The sequence below is a fragment of the Antechinus flavipes genome, chromosome 5, assembly GCF_016432865.1.
Source record: "Antechinus flavipes isolate AdamAnt ecotype Samford, QLD, Australia chromosome 5, AdamAnt_v2, whole genome shotgun sequence".
NCBI lineage: Eukaryota > Metazoa > Chordata > Mammalia > Dasyuromorphia > Dasyuridae > Antechinus > Antechinus flavipes.
In genome coordinates, this window is record NC_067402.1 from 229,285,457 (window position 1) to 229,305,272 (window position 19,816).

A 19,816-nucleotide genomic window follows, 5' to 3' on the forward strand; every position below is an offset into this window, starting at 1 on the left:
AGGATTTTGGTAATCCTGAAAATGTAGTCAGTTGTTTCAGGGGCAAGAAGATGATTTTCATACTGAGAAAGTTAGGGAGTATTTGTGGAAAGGTGAATTGTTCTCAGCCATTCACCACCATCTGGACTAGCTCTTCATAGCTGATACAACTATTGCTGTCTTCATGTCTTGCCAACAATACCTCTATTTCTTCTGTCATCTTCTTACCCAGGATGATGAGGACTTGTTGGATTTCAGCCCTCATGACTGTGACCCAAAGCTGCTCTACATAGTCTTCATATGTACCCTGATCCTTATTCTTTGTTACAGTTTGCAGCATTGGCAGAAAATGTTCAAAATCTAGTGCCTTCCCATTCATCTCATAACTCTTAGGATTCCCTAAGACTTTGAGCACCTCAGCATATATTTTTTTTTTGGTCCAGGGCTCAAATCATGTCCCCATACTGGCTGTAGAAGATCTTTCCATCCTGTGTTCTGTCAAACAGCTTGGAAAGCCTCCTTGAACTCTGCTGTTTGATCTTTTGTGAAATCACATATTTTGACCGTGCAACCTGATGCTCCTGCTGCCACTACTGCTGCTGCACTATGAAATGACTCCCAACTTCATATTTTTTAGGTAGGGAAATGAAACATTTGTTTCATTGAGTATACTCAATGACAAATGTTTCAATGAGTATATTGAGGAACTAAGAAGTTAGTGTGTTTGAGAAAACATCAACATATATGTTGAAGGTCTCTAGCATAAGGACAAGATTTGGGATGGAGAGAAATACTTTGAGCCAGGCCTGAACACATTGAAAAAAGAATAATGTCCTCAAAGTTGGTAGATAGTTTCTAAGAGTTGGACCAAGTGATAAACTGGATATAGTTATCCTCAAAGGAGAAGAGATTGTTGTATGATACATTATGGTAGGAGACAGAGACAGAGACAAAGAAACAGAGAAGGTCTGAAAAAGTGCAATAGGGAGCAAAGAACATTGACAAAGTGGAGACAAAATAATCTTTACATTTTTATTATCTGATCATTTTTTCTTTCTTGGTACTGGCAAAAAAAGGTTAGACTAAAAAGCAAAAATCCTTATGATGTGAACCAACAAATATTAAGAATAAATAAAATAATAAAAAGTTATCTAAATTAATATAAGCCCTGATTGCTGTAGACCTGATTCATGGTTCAATAGTTTTGTGTCCTCTTACTAATCATTTGATGCCTCTAATTTCTATTATTTTGGTGAGTTACATGAAAAACATTGTTTAAATTAATCCATAAAAGATAGTTCCCTTATTAGAAAAAATAGACTTCTCTTTTTTAATGAACTGAATTTTTATTTACTGAAGAACAATATACATGCATAGTAATTTTTCAGAATAAAGCAAAAAATTCATATGAAATATAATTTGCTTTAACAAACACCTACAATGTTCTAGGTATTAGAACTATGAAGACAATGAAAACAACAAAAAGACAGTCTTTGTCTTCCAGAAGCTCTCCCTATGTTGGAAGATAGGATTGCAACATGTATACAAGTAGATAAATACAGAATATATATTATTAATTCATTCTAATATGTAACTTAGATGATCCAGTCACACCCTAGCCTGTTATTTAACTCACAATTACCAATTTTATTCTAAAGTAACACAAGGACATATTTAGATAGTTTTTTATTATTTACTAAAATATCAATACTCACTCATTAATAAATAAGCTCTGTACTCCAGCTCTTGTTTTTAAAATATTACTTATTAAATAAATATTTAACAATATTATTTATTAAATAAACTAGAAAAGCTTCTCTTCCTATAAGCAGTTGCTCATTTCTGATAAATATCAAAGTCCCTAATCTCCTAGATTTAAGGAAATATCAAAGATACCAAAGTTACTGTCTATACAAAGCATTACGATATAAACAATATTAACCAAAAACATAAATGTTTATAATGTTTTATCTTTGCAAAAGATCACAGCCCCTAATTATTATTGTGACTCTTGACTTCTCACTTGAGAAACACAGTCTCATCATTCTGATCGCAAGCATAACCAAAGTCTTCCCTTTCATCTACTATTAATAAGATAAGAGTTAAAACAGTTCTTTCAGGAAAGAAATTTTCTTCATTTGTTTTTTTCTGTTCCCATAGTTTATCGCAAGATATGATTATTAAAAGTCTCTCTCAAAAGATGGCACATAGCTAAATAAACTTCTTCACAGATAATTGTGAAACTAAGTCTCTTTACTGATGGCAGTTATAACTCACACTATTTATAAATGATAGTTAAACATTATCTCCTCACAGATTCACATAGAACAAAATAAAATCTTTACTTTTATCACTACTTTCTCAAAGAATCAAAATTAAACTGTTATTATTCAAGATTCCAAAGCTTCTTTAAATATAGGTAGATATATAAATAGATAATTTTATTGTTTACCTTGCTGTCATTTTGAAATAATTCCCCTCCTCTTAGAATCCTCCTGTGAAACAAAATGTAAGGTATTCCACTAAAATAATTTTCAAGAAAACACTAAAATAATTTTTAATGGCTTTTCCTCAAGCTTGGCCTTCCTTGAATTTCTCTGTGGCATATGTGAATATAAACAGCAATTGTTGCTCTTTTGACTAGAAATCCTAAGGTTTTCCCCTTCCAGATTAATTCTTTTTTTTTTAATTAGGTAAAAAAGGTTATTCTCTGACTCATTTCTTTCTTGCCTAGCCTAAATCACTGAATGAGTATTTCCCTCAATCAAACTGAGACCTGTTAAAGACCTTAGCTTAAAAAGATCAAGATCTCCTACTGGATCCAGGACCATCTCTTTTCATCCTGATCTATGTTTTAGCCACTGGATGGTGGATCCAGAAGAGAAAATGAAGTTAGTGACTTTGTAGTGCCCTTCCTCACTCAAATCCAATTTACTTGCATTCATGGAATCACCTCTCTGAAGTCATAGTTCTCTTTGGGGACAAAAGACAAATGATAACAACATGGTAGGTGACAGAGCTGACTAAACATTCCTCTGTCTCCCTTATATGTCTGTCCTCCAGGGTCCTCTTCTCACCTCTATTTTTTCAGAAAACATACAATTGATTTACATTCAATTCCTTAAACTCCCACAACTTAACTTGTCAAAGTTGTGCTAGCTATGTCTCTGGCTTAACAGCCAACTATGCTCCATTCTAGTAGTACTACTACTAAAGTCCAAAGTATAAAAGTACTACTGCCTAAAGAGCTTTTATTTCACTCTGGATATAAACATGTACTCAGTAAACTCAAAAGCAAATTGATATTTCACACATCAAAAAAAAAAAAATCAACTAGTACAACAAAAAGGTATTTCCTTCACGACCACTTCATTTTTGTCAATGGTACCATTAATTCTTCTAGTTTCCTAAACTAGTTATTTTAAGCTTTTTTCTCTCTTTGCACCTGTTCCCTTCTTTACAAAAAAAAAAAATTAATGAAAAGAGATATTTCTGACTCTTCTTGATTCTTCCCTCTCTATCATCTCCATGTTTAAAATGTCCTCAACTTGCAATTTTTTTCTTCAAAATGTCTCAGATTCATCTTTTTTTGTTTTGTTTTGTTTTGAGACTTTCCTTTTGATTGGGTCTCTCTATCTTGCTCAGGCTGGAAAGGCAGCAGTCATTACCTGGCCTAATCTCACTGATGACTGACATGGCAACTTTGCCAACTTTGACCTACTTTGTTTATTAACCTGACATATTTATGTTTCTTTAAGCAATGTGGATAGTTTTCCCATTCTAGGTGTCAATCAATACAGAATCAATTGTTGTTCTACTGAAGCTCAGAACTCCTAAGTACAAACAATCTACTAGCCTCAGCCTCCCACTAGCAAGAACTACTTGCCACTATGACCAGCAGATTTGCCCATTTTAATTCCATCTCACAACCATCACTAATGCAGTCCCTCTTCATCTCATGCCTGAATTACAGCAACAACTTCAGAACTAGTATCAGTGATTCATCATTTCCTCAGACAAACCAGAACTTTCTAAACTGGTTTCATTCCTTCAGTCATAATCTTCTAAACTCATGAGATTAAATAGTTCACTGTCAATGGCCATATAATAGATTAACATAATTAGCAAAGCCTCAAATAACAGGCTGCTATAAGCTCTGAGAATAAAATAAGGAAGAGGATTGGGCTGGTTAAAAACAACAATAATGATATAACTAATTGGAGCTCTCTTAACTGAGCTTTGAGGGAATAGAGAAGAAAAACTCTGAATTGAAACTGTGCTCAGCTTCCAGCTTGCTTTTCTCTGATCTACACTGAACCTCCTGGAAGTTTCTACCATTTCAATCTCTGGTCCACTAAGCTTCTAACTCTTCTACCAAATAAATTTATGGCCTCACAAAACAATCTCCATTTCCCTTTTGCCTTCTTATTCATGGATGCTGAGGCAGCATCCTTTTGCTCTATCCCTTCTAAAATGACAGGAAAAGCATGAAGTATTGAGGTGGCTTCTTCCTCTTTCTAAGAAGACAAAAAATTTGAGCAGAAGCTGCTCCAAAGCCAAAGAAAATGGAAAACAAAACTTTGGGAAATGTTGTTATTGTTCACCCTTTGTTTTCAAAGAGAATCAATGACTTGTGCATAAAATAGATTTAAGTGAGGCAAAGTTGCACAAAGTCATCAGCCTTACTCTCTCTTCCTAAGTCATCAAATTTCAGGACAAAAGTCAGGATGACTGGCAACAGCTCAGGATGTAATCAGTGTCTGACTAGTCTGACTAATCTAAGAGTAATAAATACTCCAGAGTACCTGGTTCAGTTGCCTTCCTGGTTATTAGAACAAATTGTTCTCATCCACCCCTTTTCTGGAGGTGGGGGAGGAGTCTTCATATGTCTGGGATGGACATTTCCCTAATTCACTGACAGGTTTGGGGCCCTATTAGTTACCCTGATCCCAGTTTAGCCCATCTACTTAGATAGTTTCACTGGAGGGTGAGCTCTGCCTATGCTACAATTTCTTTGAGCCATAAGTGAGAGTTGGGTGACAAGTGGACACCAAAGGTAGATAAGCAGGCCTGAAAAGGCAATTCCTTATCCCAGAGGCATTCATCTTTCCTTAACACTCCATGCACCTCTTGGAAAAAGTATATCCATATACATCCCCCAAATTATACAAGTCTATGATCCCTTTATCCTGGCCCTACTATGCAGGCTTAGAAAACCAGGTGTTAGGAGTATCTAGATGGCACAATGGATAGATTAGTCCTGGAATCAGGAGGACCTGAGTTCAAGTCCTGCTTCAGACAACTTATTAACTGTGTGACCTTGGTAAGTCACTTAATCCTGCTTGCCTTAAAAAAAGCCAGATTCCAAATCTTTTGAATATACCATTTTAATAATGTCATTCCCCTATTCAAGAAACTTTAATACTGAGATTCCCTACTTCCTACTATATGTCAAGTTAAAATATCTTTACTTTCCTTAAAGGCCCTTTATAACTAACTTTACTAGATCTATCCATCTTCATTTTCCACTATTCTTTAATATGTAGCCCAAATTCTAGGGCCGAACTCCTCACTTTCCTCCAAATTTTTGCCATGTTTATTTCTCACCTCTATGGTTTTGACCAATCAATCAATTAATATTTATTAAACACTTGTTGTATGCTAGGCATTGTGCTAAGCAGAAGGGGGCAAAAGACAGTTCTCAAGAAGTTTATAATCTAATTTTTATTTTCTCTTGGTACTCTCTTCTAAATTTCCATGACTAGTCTATTCTGGTTCTCTTCCTACCTGTCAGACAGCTCATCAGTCTTTTTTTTTTGCTAGATCTTGATCCAAGTCTTCAGGCTAATTGTGTGTGTCCCTGAAGGATCTGTTCTAGGTCTACTTCTCTTTTCCATCTATACTATTTCACTTAATGATCTTCTTAATCTCCATGGACTCAATTATCTTCATGTAGATGACTCTCAGATTTATTTATCTAGCCCTAATCTTTAAATTTACATCTTTAACTTTTATTAGACATTTCAAACTATGTCCCATAGGTATCTTAAACTCAATGTATCATTATTTTTCCTCCACTAATCTCCCTTTCCCTTTCAAACTTCAAAAATATTACAATTGAGGGTAAAATCATTCTCTTAGTCATCCAAGCTTCCAACCTAGATATCATCCTCAGCTTCTCTTTCTTTCATCCCCATCCCTATAACCAGTCAGTTACCAAGTTCTGTCATGTCTACTTTTGCATCATTTCTCATAAATAGCTCTGCTACAAGACTAGTGATCTTGAGACTACAGTGACAGTTTCCCTTTAAGAGAGGCTGTAAGTTTATAAAACATATATATATGAAAAAATACTGAAAATATTTTTCAAATGTTAATAACTGCTGTGTCCCCCAAATAATATTTTATCTATTACCAAAATTATGAAGAATAAGATTAACAATCTAGTATGAGAGAAAAAAAGATCCCCCAGAATCTCGTTTCCCCTAAATTATCATTTGAATAACTTTGAGGCAACAAATTGAGTGTAGATTATGAAGAAAACAATCTTAAATTTTAAATTAGCCAAAGATTATATAAGGGTCTAATATATGCTGGGATAATTAAAAATCAACCCTATCTCCATTATGGGAGCTGAATTTTCTTGGGCACGACTTGCCATTATAGAACAATTTTTAAAAAAAGAAAAGAAAAGAAAAGAAAAATATACTTTTGTAGTTAAATTTCACAAATGTGTTTCTTTTTTATTTTATTGATGTTTTTGAATTTTTAAAAATCATCTTTTAACTCTGATTTCTCTTCCTCCCCTAGCCAGCAATCCATCTTTTGAAACAAAGTAGGAAAAAAAGCAGCTCAGCAAAAATGACTAACATATCTATCACTCAAGCCTGGCTATATAGAGCATGTTGTACACCCCATTTCCCAACTCTTCTGGCAGAAGCATTCTTTCCTCTCTTCTTCAGGGTCAAATTTGGTCATTATAATTACATAGTGAAGAAATACTCTTTTGAAAAATACAAATATTCTATGAAGACTAAGGACAAGTGATTCACACATCAGAGTGGGTTCAAGCAAATATATTCTTTCTCTCATCTAGACTGCTGGACTGAAGAAATAGGATTTTCAGGAGGAGAGGAAAGGAAGATGAATCCATTTCAGAGATATAGAAGACCTAAATGGGGTGCCACCATACGTAGCAGTAAACTAGAATGGGGGCCCTAGGAACCCACAAACTAGGCATAGAGGATATAAACAGAGTTGACAAAGGCTTAGAGAATAACATGGGGTAGAGGGGCAGGGAGTGACAGAGAGGAAATTATTTAACATGACATTTTATAAGCATACACATTTTCAATGCCACAAAAATTCTTCTTTCCATTGAATGTAGGCATTTTGTTAATAGAATAAATCTTAACAGATACACATCTTAACAGAAAAGGGATGTTCATCTGATATCACAAAATGCTTATCTATAAGGAATGTTCCCCTATTAAAAAGAGGAAACCTTTACATAGCATTTTAAAGTTTAGAAAATGCTTTACAGATGTTAATCTTACTTGAGCCTCACAACACTGTGAAATAGGTATTATTATTATTATTATTCCTATTTAGGAGATGTGGAAACAGTCTGAGAAAAGATCAAGTGACTTGCTCAAGGCTTTACAGATGGGAAATGTATGTGGTAAGCTTTGAACTCAGCTTCTCTTGAATCCAAGTTCAGTACTCTCTCCATTATAGTACAACATTTATCCAATTATCTGAATCTGGGGAAGGGGACACTAGGAAGGAGGGAGGGAAAAAGAAAACAAACATTTATTGAATGCATGATGTGCAAGGTACTGTGCTAAACACTACAAATATCCCATTTGATCCTCACAGCAACACTGGAAGATAGATGGTATTATACCTATTTTGTAGTTGAAAAAACTGAGGCAGAAGTTAAATAATGTGCAGAGGGCCATATCACATAATCAGTTAGTGTCTGAAGTCAAATTGTAACTCAAATCTTCCTGACTTTACATCTAAGGTTATATTCCCTCTGCTACTTATATGGGAAGATTTCCCTCTTTTGCCATTTTATCCAAAGATTGGTCTCGTACCCATGAAAAGAGAGGAAACCCCTCTTCCTCCTTCCCTCCTTTATTATATGTCTTGCTACTTCCATCTAGTACAATTAGAACCACAATTTAGCAGCCTTAAAGTCTTCTATGAACTAGTCTGACCTAAGCACCATTTATAAAAATCCTTTAGTGGGAAAATGTTAAGTTTCAAGCAGCAGCCTTATAAAAGAACTTTTAGATAACAACCCATAAGACAGCAATTGCCTGTACTGAGATATTATGATATGTAGAAATAATTATGTTAGCACAAATAGTAAGAGTTGAGCTCTCCCCTCTTCAGAACAAAGCAAAAATTTTTTCAATATAATGAACAACCTTAGTTTAAAACTATACATGTGAGCATATAAATTAATTCAATAAGCTATGGCATTTCAAAAGCTTCTGGAAAGAGCTAGTTTTTCTCAAGTAGGGGGAAAAAAAGAATTAAAGTCATCTTTACCCCACCTAGCACATTTCATAGGGATTTGATATGCAAGAGAATTCCATTTCAGTGTATTCCCTTCCACACAGGTGTCATCAAGACCTGGAAGGGTAGAAATGCTCACACACAAGCATTACCCAATGTTTTCAAAGTTTCTTGGCCTTTTCACCTGGCTGGGAACTCCTAGAAGTAATAGGATTGAATCCTTTTGACCTTTAAACTTCTCCTATAGAACAGGCAGTGAAGGTAGATGAGGAGAGATCTCAAAGATCTCTTGGTATATTGGCATGTGCATGGAGATAAGGAGAAGCAAGAGAAGATGCCAGCAGATTTGAGTGGACAACAGACTAAGCCAAGCCGGAAGATTGTGGTTGGTGAGGTGACTGAAGTCCAACCTACAATTTTTTTTGGCCTATTTCTCTGGAAAGCTCCCTTCACTTTTCTAAAAAACTTTACTTCCTGTTCGCTATCTGACCAGTGGGATAAGAGAAACAAAGGAAGCGAGTCAACAATTCTAACCTGAACTTTTGAAATTCCCTACTGAAATTCATATTATAATCTGTCATTTTATTTAGTACTTCTTTTATGTCTCTATGCTATTTGAAGTTGCTATTAAAGTATATACTTAACTAAGTGGAACAGTGCATAGGGCACCAGACCTGAAGTCAATTAGATTCATTTTACTGAATTCAAATTCAACTTTAGACACTTATCAGCAGGGTAGGGCTCATCACTTAATCCTGTTTTGACTTAGTCTCCTTACCTGTAAAATAGCTGGAGAAGGAATGGCAAACCATTCCTGTATCTCTACCAAGAAAACCCCCAATGAGGTAATATAGAATTAGATAGGACTGAATAAACAATTATATTGTTGACTAAACAACAATAAAAAATTAAAGTATATGGGCACTCAACATTAAGTAGGGAATGAGTAAACAAATTGTTATACATGAATATAATGTAATACCATGGAAGGACTTACATGAATTTGGTGAAGTAAGCAGAGTCAAACAATATACACAATGTCTACAACAATAACTATAATAATATAAATGAAAAGAATCAAAAGTGAATGTAGCAAAATTACAAAGAAAAAGCTTAGTCCCAAAATAGTAGATATGAGAAGATAGCTTCCTCTACTGCTTTGTAGAGATGGCAATACAAGAGTATGGAACATTGTATACACTTTCAGATATTTTTGATGTATTGATTACTTTTTTACTGATTTGTCCTCTTCTCTATAAAGTCAGCTAACTTAAAATTGATTATTCATCCCTTTTTAAATTATCTTTATCACTTTGTGCTGAGCTCCTCTTCTTATAAATAAAACTTGCATGCTGGACTTGATATAAAGTCTCTGTAAATGCTGCACTTATGTTTTAGGATCATGTTTTAGGAAATAATTAAGGAGATGAATTGATGGATTCTCATGCTCATATAATATTTGTAAAACATAGTGGCTGGTACACAATAGGCACTCCATTGCTTCCTATATTTAGTAACAATTGCATTCTAAATGGGTTTATTATTTTAAAAATAAATAAGAAGTGATATGCTCAAGGAGGAGAGAAACATAAACCATGCACAGAACTTTTGTATATAGAATTGTTTTTTATTTTATTTCAAAAGGATATTCTTTATAGCCAGTAGAGGTCTCAGGAGGACTGGAGACAGGACCAAACCATTGTGGTACTCTGGGTCTTGAGTTGGTCTTCCACTAGGTACTGGAACACTGCAAAGGCCTTTGGTCTCAGATCGGCCTGGAGAAGGGCCAAGGGAAGTTTCCAAGGATTGTAGCAATATATTGAGTGACACTATAAGCACCTCAAATGTGATAGTAGCACCAAAGATGGGTCTGCAATTTCCCTTTTATTCAGAAAGGTCCTATTTCTGATGCATGTTAAGGACAAATCAATCAACAAGATGGGGATAGTTTTAACTTTTTTTTTTTTTATTAGTTCCAAATTCTCTTTTTCCTTCTACCCCAATGAGAAGGCAAGAAGTATGATGCCTATTATATATATGAAGTTAACAAGGATGTACTAAAGTTTATTATGTTTTCCAGTTCACAAAGATTCTATCTAAATGGTAGACATAAAATTAGAATATAAATCTTTCTGATCTTCCCTTAGGACAAGTTTGTTATCTCTAGGACTTACAGTGCTACAAAAATAACTACTTCTTTTGGACTAAGATACACATTAGTGGGGGCTAGGGGCAACAATGTATAAAGGAAAGAATTGTTACTATTGTTTTTGTTGCTGTTATGGTTGTTTTTATTTGTCCTTCATTCTCGAAGAGGACCATTACATCAGGAAAATGATACCATGACATGCCAGGGAACTGGATTTATATGAGGGAGGATTATGCAAGGTCACCTGCCTTATTTTCCCCTTCAGAGTCATCTAGGTCCAGTGGCCAGACATAGATCAGGACAACTGGAGATGGCTCTGGATAGATACCTTGGACGGGGAGCCAAAAGCCCTGGGTCAAATTATAATATAACTCTTGTCACTCTGTGATTTTGTGCTATTTACCTTTGACCAAGTTGCTTTATTTTTCTCAGAATTCTTATCAGTAAAATGAGATAAATTTACTAGACAACATTTAAGGCCCCTTTCAAATCTAAATCTACAATCCTAAAATAATTAAAAATGGAGAGATTGTCTCAGTTTTGAGTTATACACAAAATACTGAAGGATAACAAATGATTTAGGTGAACTGAAGAATAAACAATTAGTATGGATTCCAAACAAAGAACTCTTTAGAATACCATATTATCTCTAAATAGCTTTGACTGGCCAAGAGGAATAGCCTTGAGGCATGTTCTTTGATAAAAGCACAATAGAGTCTTTGCTTTAAATGTTACATCTTTTCCTTTGAAATTTCTGTGTGAATGGTAACCTAGATTATATGAGAGAAAAGCTTTAACAGTATCCTAAATTAGAGAGAAAGAAGCCTCAATTTATCAATATTACTATGTATAGATTTTGTAAACATGTATATATTTTCTAACAAAGCAACATCCTCAAAAAGAGGTGATACTTGTGATGGGGGTGTGAAACTGTGTTCCCTTTTGAATTGTAAAATTAATACTCCGAAATTCTGTCCCCTTTGATTCCTGACTAGACTCCAGAGAGTCTATGAGAGCATATCATCCTGGTTGGGCCATTTCTAAGGTAAATCATTGATAGCCAGATCTCTATTCAAATTCAGGCTGAAAAAGCCTTCAAAGTGATTTCAATTGGGAGATCATGGTCTGATCAGCTCAAACTGCCCTCAACCCCACACCAAGATCTGCTCAAGTTTCTGTTTACTCATTTCTTTGCAGAATTTCCAAAATAGCATTCTTTGTCTCTTTGGCATCGCTGCCAGGACCCTGCGCTGTGAAGACATTCTCTTCTCAGTGCCAATCTCCATTTCCCTAATAGGATTTTGCCACTGAAGAAGTCAGTTTTAGTAGCAAAGCTGATTTCTCATCCAACAATAAATTTCCATTTTTGCCACCTAAAACTCTTTGGGTTCGCAAATTCTTTCACAAAGGACCTGTGTCGCCATTAAAAAGGGGATTTCCACAACTCTGTGACTTCCACTAGAACCCTATAATTTGGTTCCCTGACTGGGAATGATCTCATCATTTGGTTCCCTGACTAGGAAGAACCCCATCATTTGCAATTACATTAACCCCAAATAGCAAACATATCCTCATGTATATTATGAAAAGAAATATGGCAGGTGCTATGGAATACACTCCAACAACCATACTTTTGACAGCCCTAACAACCTTACCATAGGAACAATAGATTCCAAGGCAGCATCATAATTCCATTCAGGACTGATTCTCTATCCCAGTAAATTGCCTAAAATAGGGATTCTTAACCCAGAACACATATATGACTAATGCAGGACTTTGCATGACTATATGTATATTTGTAATTGACTGCTTTTCTTGTCTTTTTAATTATCTGACCCTTAAAAGGTCTCCATACTCAAATGATAATTTAGGTTATCATTGTATCTTCCATTTATTTTATTTTTTTTTAATTTTTTAAATTTTTTATTTAATAATTACATTATATTGACACTCGTTTCTGTTCCGATTTTTCCCCCTCCCTCCCTCCACCCCCTCCCCTAGATGGCAAGCAGTCCTTTATATGTTGGATATGTTGCAGTATATCCTAGATACAATATATGTTTGCAGAACCGAACAGTTCTCTTGTTGCGTAGGGAGAATTGGATTCAGAAGGTATAAATAATCCGGGAAGAAAAACAAAAATGCAGATAGTTTACATTCGTTTCCCAGTGTTCTTTCTTTGGGTGTAGCTGCTTTTGTCCGTCATTTATCAATTGAAACTCAGGTCTCTTTGTCAAAGAAATCCACTTCCATCAAAATATGTCCTCATACAATATCGTTGTCGAAGTGTATAATGATCTCCTGGTTCTGCTCATTTCACTTAGCATCAGTTCATGTAAGTCTCGCCAGTCCTCTCTGTATTCATCCTGCTGGTCATTTCTTACAGAACAATAATATTCCATAACATTCATATACCACAATTTACCCAGCCATTCTCCAATTGATGGGCATCCATTCATTTTCCAGTTTCTAGCCACTACAAACAGGGCTGCTACAAACATTTTGACACATACAGGTCCCTTTCCTTTCTTTAGTATTTCTTTGGGATATAAGCCCAATAAAAACACTGCTGGATCAAAGGGTATGCACAATTTGATAATTTTTTGGGCATAATTCCAGATCGCTCTCCAGAATGATTGGATTCGTTCACAACTCCACCAACAATGCATTAGTGTCCCAGTTTTCCCGCATCCCCTCCAACATTCATCATTATTTTTTCCTGTCATCTTAGCCAATCTGACAGGTGTGTAGTGGTATCTCAGAGTTGTCTTAATTTGCATTTCTCTGATCAATAATGATTTGGAACACTCTTTCATATGAGTGGTAATAGTTTCAATCTCATCCTCTGAAAATTGTCTGTTCATATCCTTTGACCATTTATCAATTGGAGAATGGCTTGATTTCTTATAAATTTGAGTCAGTTCTCTATATATTTTGGAAATGAGGCCTTTATCAGAACCTTTAACTGTGAAAATGTTTTCCCAGTTTGTTGCTTCCCTTCTAATCTTGTTTGCATTAGTTTTATTTGTACAAAGGCTTTTTAATTTGATGTAATCGAAATTTTCTATTCTGTGATCAGTAATGGTCTCTAGTTCATCTTTGGTCACAAATTTCTTTCTCCTCCACAAGTCTGAGAGATAAACTATTCTATGTTCCTCTAATTTATTTATAGTCTCGTTCTTTATGCCTAGGTCATAGACCCATTTTGATCTTATCTTGGTATATGGTGTTAAGTGTGGGTCCTCTTCCATTTATTTTTAATTCTACTAAATTTTAATTTAGTAAAGTTATCAAATCTCATTTTAGAATTTGGTCTAATGAACAGATAATTGGTCTAGAAGTCAATGAGACCTAGGTTTAAGTCCTATTCCTGACACATACTAGCTATGCAATCCTGGACCATCACTAATTGTCTTGATCTTTGTCTTACAAATGGATTCCAATGATTCTGAAGGAAAGATCAAGGTTGACAACTTTGCCCAGCTCTGCTTCACTCATATTCAACTCATTCACAAATCAAAATATCATCCTTTTCATATCATTGATTCTCTTTAAGAAAAAAGGAATGGGACAGCTAGATGATGCAGTGGATAGAGCACAGGCCCTGGAGTCAGGAGGACCTGAATTCAAATTCAGCCTCAGACACTTAACACAAACTAGTTGTGAGACCCTAAGTCACTTAACCCCATTTGCCTTGCCCCCCTCCAAATGAAAGAACAACAACAACAAAGAATGAAGAAACAACAAAAGCTTAGAACCTCTTAGTTCCCTCCCCATCATTTTCCCTATCCCAACAGTATAGATCTGCACCAAATAGAGGGAGTTACTTCACAAGTATTCCCTTCATCCATAAAGTCATAGTTCTGGACCCTTAAAATTATTTATTAAAATTTTATTAATTAAATGTAGAAATTGCAGAGAAATTTGGCCGGTATATTTGTTATACCTCAGTTTCCCTGAATTGTTCTGTGTCAGTTTCCTTGGTGGCAATTTCCCCTTCCTTCTATTAGGCCATTAGGACTGAGATAATTAGGGCTGGGAGCCCTGACCGCTGTTATTCCAAAGAGTCATAAAATTCCAGATTGTTCATCTTAGATATTTAGACATCTTCTGTCTCAGACTTAATGTCTCTAGCTTCTTCACTTGTTAGAATTTATGATCCTTCCTCCTAACTCCCCCAACATGTTAGAACTGAATTTATGATCCTTTCCTGGATATTCCTACTCATCAGTGTTCTACCTACCCTTGCCTCTGTTTCCCTAACCTCTGGAGCCCTATAAGATCTCGGTACCTAATAAATGTCTATTAACTGACTGACTTATTGCCTCTATTGGTGATCTCTTTATATTGAGGTTCAGTGGTTGGAAAGTGGCAGACATAGTGACACTCTTCCAGGGCATAGCCATCACACCATAAAACATTATACCATGAAAGAGATCCTGCAAGACCCAATACAATCCTGGAAGACTAAAATTGTCTATTCTTTTATACTGTTTGTAGCATCCCTTAAGACTATCTGCCCACCCATCGGTAGCCACAACTAGGCCAACTCACCTGCCTTCAGGCTCCAACCCGGATCATACAGAGACAGACAACCAGGAGGTGTAACCATTCTATCTTTATCCAATCATCTTCTCAGTGGGGGTAGCAGGAAGCAAGAGTTCAGGAGAGCAAGAGCAAGAGAGCAATTCTGTTCAAGGCTATCTATTTATGCTGCCTTTCTTCTGGGATTTTCCATGCCTTGCCCACTCAGAACTGTGTAGGTGGAACCCTCAGAAGAGAGGCTTCTGGAATTAGTGTTGCATCCCAGGAGGAGATCTAGCAAGAGGACATCTCAAGAAACCTATAGCATCCTTAACTCCTGCCAGACACAACCTCCTGCCTCAGAGGCTAAGCACCTTTTTACCTTCTGGGTCTGCGCTACCAGCTGATGTGGCATACAAGCTCTGTGGCACATCTCAAAGAGAGACCAGTGCTTCATTGCCCCTAATAACTTCCCCTTTTTTATTAATAACACTTAGTGTTCTTATGTTTATGAATGAGAAGTTCCTTCCATAAAAAACTCTCTGGAATTTTTAAAGACTACATATAAAGCATCCTAGCAACTAGGCAAAATCAAAAGAAGTAATGATACAAAAATGGCTACATAGAGTCCATGGGATACAATAGAAGGGGATGGGAAAAGGAATTTGTTGGATCCAATCACTAAGTTGGTCTGGCAAGGGTAGTCATCTCCCCACTATGGCACTGTGTCTGGGCATTTCTTGGGTCATCTCCTCTTTTTCTTTAGCCCCTGTTTTAAGAGGAACAACTTTCCTTGTTCTTTCTGGAATCTAGTGGCCTTCCCTGTTATGGGCCAGAACTCTGAAACAAGGATTCTTACAATGTGTTGTCAGTGGAATTGATAAAGACAATGATTATCTAGTTTAGCATGGTGCTTAATAGTTCTCTAGTTCAGTACATGTACTTAGTACTTAATATAGTTCTATAAGATTCACACCTATGATAAGAGAGCATATAAGCTCAGACAAACTCAGCCAGATTTAGAGGCAGAGAAACCAAAGGACTGGGGGTGACAGCTCAAGCTCTCGGAACCAAAGAGAGAGATTATCTTCCCTCAGGCTCCTGGTGGCAGGCTCTCCTGTATTTCTCCACTCAAACCAAGACTCTGGAAGGCCTCTAAGAAAGCTGTCCAGCTCCAGGCAAGGAGACAATAAAGGATTTGGACTTTAACTCCTGGCTACTCTTGTGGTGATTACTGAACTGAAATGAAGGCTGCTCCCAGACATCCCAAGAAAATCGAACTAGAGAACACTATACTTCCCCATCAGGATCTGCAAGACATAAAGATCCTGGCCTCTCTAAAGTACTAAGGATGGACCTTGCCAATGTCCTTCCTCATCCTTCCAAAGGATCTTTTGAATGTTCTCTGGTGCTTGATGCACTGTTTTCATAGGGTCTAGTTTTCCGTCCTGTCTATAAGATTGTGCCAAATGTATCCTTCCTGGAGAGAGGCCAGTATCCCTGTCTAGGCACAAAAATTTATAAGTATATAAGGTCTTATCCATGTCTGCCTGTGTGGGCCATGGTGAATTCTGTCTACTTCCTCCCCCTTTCTGTTTAACAAGGGTAGTCTTCAGAGTATGATGGGCCTGTTCCATTAGGGCCTGATTCTGTGGATTATAGGAAATCCCTGTAATATGTTTAATAGTGAATGTGGCAAAGAAGGTGTCCATCTGCTTAGAGGTTATTGGTCTTTATGGTATTAGGAACTCTATGAGAGGAGAAGCAACTACACAAATGTTTAATGACTAAAGGAATGTTATCACAGAAGGCTACCGAGGCCCAAAAGAATTTAGAAAAGATGTCAATACAGACATGGATGGCCACATGGACCACATGTGTCACATCCATTTGCCACAAATCATTGGGGAATAACCCCAGGGAGGGAGAAATGGAACACACTGGATACATTGCTTCACTATCTGTCAGGCTTGTTTCTGGGTGAGGCCATAAAAACAACATAGAGAATTAGCAGGTAAGTGGAGAAAATCATGGGCATGTTCAGGGGCAGGTTTCATGGCAACCATGAAAGAGAGCATTGCAAAGCATGGTCCACCATCTTATTGCCTGCAAATATGCTTCCTATATAGCATTGGTGAGAGTATACATGCAGGATGTAAATGGGATGTTTCCTAGTCTGTTAAATCAGGGCAAATCAGCAAGAAGGTTAGCAAGTGAAGAATTTTGAGGTTGTAGGATAGCATCCTCAATGCCTCTGAAGCATATAAGCTATCTGATATGATATTAATGGGCTCAGAGTATCTTTTACAGGCCTTGAGGATAGCAAAAAGCTCACTTTTCTGGGTGGATTCATAAGGAGTCTCTAACACCAGAATCTCTTTTGAGCACTCATGATAAATTGAGGCCTTGTGGTTCTTAGGGCTGTCAGTAAAGACATTTGCACCTTGCACAGGCTCATCAACAGTTGTCTTACGAGGGGGCTGTACCATAATATGGAACAGCAAGGGAAGGAATGAGCATGTAGAATGCTGGCTTGATGTAGCCCATTGGGCATAATATGTCCAAGACCAATAAGTTTGCATCATGACTTCTCTAGCTCCCAGTTCAAAGGGTAAATGATGAGAAGCTCTTTTTCCTGCCTCAAGGGCAAGTTCTCCCAGCATTTCATTATGGTTCAGTAATATCTTTTCGGGTCTTGTCATGTACACATATTTCAAAATTTTATTACCTTGATGTAATACCACGGAAGGACTTTTTTGGTCTACTAAAGAGATCTCTATAGGATACATGGGGTCCCATCTCGCTGTTTCAGATTTAGAAGCGAGAGCAATGATCTTATAAATCACGTCCTTCACAGAGGAGGTCCATTTAGGAGGGGAGTTTAAATGTCATATAAAGGCTGCATTAAAGAAATAGGAATAGGGGCACAAGACCTTAACCATTGAATTTGTCCAACTAGTTTATGAAATAAGTTCAGAGTATTCACCTTGTCTGATTAGTTAGGTATCTGATTAGTTACTGCAGAAGTCCCCATGCGGAGTCCCGGGTAAATGATGGGATACTTATGTTGGATCTTTTCTGGGGCTACCACCAGTCCTGTTGAGTGAGAATGCTTATGGTCTCTTTAAGCAAGGCAGAGAGATCTTTCCCACTGCTCATTGATAACAGTATACCATCTATATAATGCAGTATCATGGCATGAAACCACACTTTCCTAATTGGCTCTTGCACTTGTGTTAAGTAGGCCTGACACAAGGTGGGGCTACAACACATCCCTTGGGGGAGAACTTTCCATTGGTAGCACAGATCAGGTCCTGCATTGTTTATAGAGAGGATGGTAAAAGCAAATCTTTTCTCTGGGGACAGAGGGATGGAGAAGAAATAATCTTATATATTGCTTACTGTAATTGGCCAACCAGTAGGTACTAGATTAGGAGATGGCATGCCAGGCTGTAGGGCTCTCATAGGTTCAATCGTAGCATTAATGGCCCTAAGGTCCACTAACATTCTGAATTTTTCAGATTTTTTTCTTTATGATAAATACAGGGCTATTCCATGGGCTGGATGTTAGTTCTATATGTCCGGCCTTCCATTGTTGTTGCGCAATTTCATGTAAGGCTTGGGCTTTGTCCACTAAGAAAGGCCATTGGGGTACCCAAACTGGGATGTTAGATTTCCACGTTAATGTTGTGGGCATGATATGAAATGTGGTGCCCAAGCACCCAATGACCCCAGTTAAAAATCCTGTGGAGATGGTATATAAATTGAGGCCCCACAAGCCTTCAAAATGTCCCTGCCCCATAGATTGTACCTGAGACCTGGGACCACCAGGGGTTAGAATATCCCCTGTTTGTCTGCAAATTGCCAGGGCTGGTCTTCTGCTGTAACCCTTTTAGATATAGCAGCTGTGAGGGCATCCATTTGGAAGTCACTGGAACAGACATTCTTATATCTCTTTATTATCTCTTCCAGGCCAGCCTCCCCATCTAAAATAAACACGACCTTCTGGCAGTTTGTTAATTAACATTCTCCCATGCCAATTTCTGTATAAGGAGGCCGAGGCTTCTCCTCTGCCCACTGAACTCTCAACAGCCGCCTGTAAGAGGGCCACAAAATCAGGAAAAGGTTCATCTGGGACCTATTTAATTTTAGTCATTGAGGGCTTCTGCTTTCCAGAAGCTTGAATTTTGCTAAATGCCCATTGGGCACATTGGGACACAGCTGAATATACTGCTGCATCATATTGCATTTGATTCTCATTTCTTTCATACCTTCCAGCTTTCTGTATCATTTGTCCTAATCTTGTCTGGGAATCTCCAAAGCCTCCATAAGGGGGTGCAGAGGGAGCAGATGGGAGATATATCTCCTCAGGGAGGGCAGGGGATGGGGGAGAAGGCCATGCTTCAGAGAGGGAGGTGACCTTCCCTCTGATTGCTTTCTCCTCCCTCCTCTTATCACTGTCTTTTTTTACAAGGTCATATGTCCCTCTGTTTACTTCCTCATTTCTCATTTTATCCCTGCCCCCTCCTGTTCCATCATATCCACTTCCTGCTTCTTCCTCACTACCTCTTCCTTTTTCATCACATCCACCTCCTTCATCTTCTTGTTTGCTTCCTGATTCTTTCCCACAGCTAACTT

General features: G+C 37.2%; 1 protein-coding gene and 1 pseudogene across 1 annotated transcript in view; one reads left to right on the plus strand and one right to left on the minus strand.

Moving 5' to 3' along the window:
- Nucleotides 1–19,816, plus strand: part of LOC127538907 (tubulin alpha-1B chain) — an 87,447-nt gene that overhangs the window by 14,952 nt on the left and 52,679 nt on the right. The gene's annotated exons all lie outside the window — the stretch shown is intronic.
- LOC127564756 (myosin light polypeptide 6-like) lies at nt 104–18,685 on the minus strand (annotated as a pseudogene).